The sequence below is a fragment of the Topomyia yanbarensis genome, chromosome 2 (genome assembly GCF_030247195.1).
Source record: "Topomyia yanbarensis strain Yona2022 chromosome 2, ASM3024719v1, whole genome shotgun sequence".
Classification (NCBI taxonomy): domain Eukaryota; kingdom Metazoa; phylum Arthropoda; class Insecta; order Diptera; family Culicidae; genus Topomyia; species Topomyia yanbarensis.
The window spans coordinates 87,840,642-87,846,158 of record NC_080671.1 but is presented as its reverse complement, the minus strand read 5'-3'; the positions used below and the strand labels follow the sequence as shown (position 1 = coordinate 87,846,158).

General features: G+C 39.3%; 1 long non-coding RNA gene across 2 annotated transcripts; it reads right to left on the bottom strand.

The window, feature by feature from the left end:
- Positions 1-2,564: 2,564 nt before the first annotated feature.
- LOC131678771 (uncharacterized) lies at positions 2,565-5,083 on the bottom strand. 2 transcript variants are annotated; one of them, XR_009303735.1, is made up of 4 exons: positions 3,868-5,083; positions 3,513-3,798; positions 3,064-3,244; positions 2,565-3,004 (listed from the first exon to the last, which is right to left on the bottom strand). It is a non-coding gene; the product is annotated as an uncharacterized LOC131678771 (long non-coding RNA). The 2 variants fall into 2 exon arrangements; XR_009303734.1 differs by having other exon boundaries at positions 2,567-3,004; positions 3,513-5,083.
- Positions 5,084-5,517: the final 434 nt, after the last annotated feature.

Genomic DNA, 5,517 nt, shown 5'->3' with positions numbered 1-5,517 from the left:
AAATATTGCAACAATATCGTCAATACTGGTATTGACAAAAATATTGAACGTGTAAGGGCCGCTTTACACGTTCAATATTTTTGTCAATACCAGTATTGACTATATTACTTCAATACGTCAACCACATTGCACGTACAATACTTTAATCAATACTGTTTAGTATTGATAAAAGTATTGAACGTGTACGGCCCGCTATACAACCGGGACCCGCTCGAAAACAGAAAAATAACATGAAAGCAAAATTGGAAGAAAAAACAGCTATCCGCGTGGGCCGTCCAGGAGATTGGCAAACCAATCTGTTCGCTTTGATTCTCTCAGACGCGCCTCTGTTCAAGCCGTTCAAGCATGGGTAGAAGCAAAAGTGATTGACGAAATATTTTTCCCTTCTGGGTGGACGACATGCAGTCCCACACCAGCAGAGGAATCATTTTACCTGCTTTGGTTCCCTCGCGCGTTCTCTCTCTCTCTCTGTGTTCGAGTCGGTGGAGAAGCAGAAAAAAGTCGGAGAGTCTTTTCAAGGAATATCGTTGGCAACGATTCTTTTTTGCGTCGGATGCCCGACATCCTACCAACACTATCACATCAACAAACCGAGCGAATCCGAAGATGAAAAAGTCGGGTCGGATCGGATCGGATCGGTCTAGTGCGGATAGACCTTAAAGGTCACTCCGAATTCCGCTGGAGAACGTGAGATAGGCAATCCCGAGTAAACATAGCCATAACTTTTGCTGCCAGTATGTACACGCTTACCGGCCGTTACCTAATTTTGGGTAGAATCCTACCCAAAATGGACTAAAGTGCATCTCCTCACTTTTGGGTAACAAGCTTTGAACTTAAATTTTGGGTAGTGTGAGGACTACCCAAAGTTTGGGTTACAGATAACCCAAGCGTTGGGTACAGAGCGGGTAACCCAAAGTTTAAGTAACGATGAAATAATCCAAAATTTGAGTAACGAGCGGATAACCAAACATTTGAGTAACGCGCGGATAACCCAACATTTGAGTACTGAGCGGATAACCCAAAATTTGAGTACTGAGCGGATAACCGAAAATTTGAGTACTGAGCGGATAACCCAAAATTTGAGTAAAGAGCGGATAACCCAAAGTTTGAGTACTGAGCGCATAACCCAAAATTTATAACGAGCGGATAACCCAAAATTTCTGTAACGTTCGGATAACCCAAAATATAGGCTTCCAATATATATTATATGGATGCTTGGCATTCGCACTAAGAACAACCATCAATATGGGTATCATTTGAAAAGTAGCCATTCGTAGAAGCTGTAAATTGATGATTGGCGCCATTTTGAAATTCAAGATGGCGGCTTTCGGTTACCACAAAAAACTTGAAACTACCATAAATATGGGTGTCATTTGAAAGGTATTGATTAGTTGAAGGCGAAAATTGATGATTGGTGCCATTTTGAAATCCAAAATGGCGGCTTCCGGTTATCACAAAACACTTGAAACTACCATAAATATTGGTGTCATTTGAAAGGTATTGATTAGTTGAAGGCAAACATTGATGATTGGTGCCATTATGAAATCCAAAATGGCGGCTTCCGGTTACCACAAAACACTGAAAACCACCATCAATATGGGGGTCATTTGAAAGGTAGTAATTGTTAGAAGACGAAAATTGATGATGGCTTCCGGTTACCATAAAACACTGAAAATCACCATCAATATGGGTGTCGTTTGAAAGGTAGTAATTAGTAGAAGGCGAAAATTGATGATTGGCGCCATTTTGAAATCCAAGATGGCGGCTTCCCGTTACCACAAAACACTTAAAACCACCATAAATATGGGTGTCATTTGAAAGTTAGTAATTAGTAGAAGGCAAAAATTGATGATTGGTGCCATTTTGAAATCCAAGATGGCGGTTTCCGGTAACCACAAAACACTAGAAATCACCGTCAATATGGGTGTCATTTGAAAGGTAGTAATTAGTAGAAGATGAAAATCGATGATTGGTGCCATTTTGAAATCCAAGATGGCGCCTTCCGGTTACCACAACACTGAAAACCACCATCAATATGAGGGTCATTTGAAAAGTAGTAATTAGTAGAAGATAAAAATCGATGATTGGTGCCATTTTGAAATCCAAGATGGCGGCTTCCAGTTACCACAAAATACTGAAAACCACCATAAATATGAGGGTCACTTGAAAGGTAGTAATTGTTAGAAGGCGAAAATTGATGATTGCCACCATTTTGAAATACAAGATGGCGGCTTCCTGTTACCATAAAACTCTGAAAACCGTCATCAATATGGGTGTCGTTTGAAAGTTAGTAATTAGTAGGAGGCAAAGATTGATGATTGGTGCCATTTTGAAATCCAAGATGGCGGTTTCCGGTTACCACAAAACACTAAAAATCACCATCAATATGGGTGTCATTTGAAAGGTAGTAATTAGTAGAAGATAAAAATCGATGATTGGTGCCATTTTGAAATCCAAGATGGCGCCTTCCGGTTACCACAAAACACTGAAAACCACCATCAATATGAGGGTCATTTGAAAGGTAGTAATTAGTAGAAAGTGAAAATTGATGATTGGCGCCATTTTGAAATCCAAGATGGTGGCTGGTAACAAAACACTTAAAACCACCATCAATATGGGTGGTTACCCCTCAGGTTTAAGAACAATTATTCACTAGTGGTCTATCCCCCATACGCTTGCTCATATGTCAGTGGCACCATAATTGCAAATGTGGCCACAGTTCCAACTACAAATATATTTGAAATGAATTAATCATCAACAAAAAACAAATAAAAATGAATGCACAATTAAAATACTTGTCTCTTAGACAGCCAGAATTCTATATTATATTCCAGCCGGTATGACTGAAGTCAAATGGAATTGTAGTGGCTCGGAGCTCGGGTAAGCTACAGTCTTGTTCAAATGTTCCGTATTGCTCGATGTATCTGAAGTCAATAACCGAGATGACGTTGTTTCACCGGTGTTGACTATTGGAAGCCTCAGTTTGACATGACTGAATAGTTTCCTGAAAAAAAAAATGTTATTATATATACGTTATACCACAACCGATCATCTTAACCATACCTGAAGTCACCACGCAGATGCGAGGTCATCTAGAGGCAACCAAGGCCCATAGCAACAGGTGGAATATCGAAACAAGCCACGCGGCTCGCTACCAACGAGTTGCCGATCCTCGAGGCAGCACGTCGAAGCCACGTGAACGGAATCGAACGACAGCAAGGAGTGCAGAGGCAGCAGAAATAATCTATAAAAAGTGGTAGAAATTAAATTAGTCTTATGGCGCTTTCGTTTGTTCTTGGTGCTACACAGGTGTAGTGCAAAAAAAGAGATAGACTGATTACACTCAGGTTTGAATGAGTGTAGCACCGACTACACTGGTGTAGTGCAGAGTCAAAAACGAAAACGCCATTAGTTTATCTTCCAGTATAACCACAAGTAATAGTGAATAAATGTCGTTTCCACGCCCTTGATAACAACTTATATTACATGCAAAACTGTTCTTATTTACTTACCAAATATTTTGAGGAGAAAAATTTCTTCAATTATTTATTTGTTTTCCGTTCGTTGGCAACAAAAAGTGCAACTCGATCATCATCTGCAAAACGAAACGCGTCAATTTTTAATTTTTAGTTTGTGTAATTTTGCAACATTTTCCCTTTAGATAGATTTAATAGGTGTTTGAAACAAGACGACCTAAAATGCACGGAATAAATTCTTCGATGTCGCACGCCATATTCTTTAGATTCGGAGTCACAGAACCGAATCAATTTTGCAACCCTGGGGGTATTGATGACAATGCTTTAAATATACGATTCGATTAATAGAATTAAATTACAGGACTAGATTTAAAATAATAAATATCCTTACATATCCAACTGCTCCGGAAAACGATGCGAGGCTACCAAAATTTGTTTATATTTCTTTAACCGTATCCAGGCCTGCGTTGACGATTTTCGTTTTCTCAGTTTTCTCAAACCACTCAAAAGAAATATCAAACTGGGACGTCATCAAGCGGTAAGTGCGGTCAAATCTGAAGGGACATGAGCCACTCATTATAAAAGTGTTAAATGTATCACTATTTGCTATAACTTGTTCGTACGATTTACGTTTTGCCTTTCTCAATAGAAAAACTGCTCTGAAAACCGTCTTTTCAACGGAGACCCGGAGGCTCGAGTGACATATACCATTCGATTCAGTCCGTCAATTCTCTGTGTGTATGTGACCACAATCTCACTCACTTTTCTCAGAGATGGCTGAACCGATTTTCATAAACTTAGTCTCAAATGAAACGTGTATCCTGTAGGCTGCTATTGAATTTATAATGGATCTGACTTCCGGTTCCGGAGTTACAGAGTGAAGAGTACGATCACGCAGAAAATGTTGATTTTAAAAAATTCTGTAATGAATGTATAAAGGTGAAAACTTTTTCAAACTGGTGCCACATCTACTTAGATTTGTAGTACTAGGTCACTAACAGCCATTCAAAGTCTCTTTGGTCACATTGGCCACCATCGTCGGTTCCGGAAGCCCCGGCGGAAGTATCCAAATTAAGAGTTACAGTCTCATTGGTTTTTCGGAGATTCGACCAAACTTGGTCTCAAATGAAAGGTGTTTTATCCCCTTAAATGGCTATTAAATTTCATCTCGATCCGATTTCCGATTCCAGAGTTATGGGTTGTGGGGTGCGGTCACTAAGCAAAATCTGTTTCAAATCGAATATTCTAGGGGAATTGTATTGACCATTAGAAGGTAGAAATTGAGCAGCTTCTAGTGCTGCGAGGGAAGCTCCTATCTTTATGAAAAAAGAATTCGTGTTTCTTAACATCACTGTTTTCAAGAAAAAATAGTTTTGAAACCCTACATGCACAAGAAAAACTTTGGGAATGAAAGGGTTAAAAGCAATAGATAGATGATTTGAAAAAAGGAAGAGCGTCAGTACGATGATTTCCATTTCACCGAATGCTAGTTTACGAAATGGATGATTCTAGAAACATAGTTATTTTTAATGGTACTATCGAAGTACTTAGAAATATAGGGAAGATCCGATATTATCAGCCACCGATATTGTCTGTGCCTGATTCAGTCTACCCCCGATTTTTTAAGTGCATTGACCCCATTCTGTCACCTCTTGCATGAAAATTTGTTTGATGGGCTCTATCAAACAAACCAAGTCAATCGTCTTAGATTTCAAAATGGCGCCAATCGTCGATTTTTGGCTTCTACTAATTACTACCTTTCCAATGACACCCATATTGATGGTGGTTTACGGTGTTTTGTGATAACCGAAAGCGGCCATCTTGGTTTTCCAAATGGAACCAATCATCAATTTTCGCCTTCTTCTAATAACTACCTACCATTTTGGGTGTGATTTTCAGTGTTTTGTGGCAACCGGAAGCCGCCATCTTGGATTTCGGAATGGCACCAATCATTAATTTTTGCCTTCTACTAAACACTACATTTTAATTGACACCCATATTGATGATGGTTTTCAATATTTTGTAGTAACCGGAAGTCGCC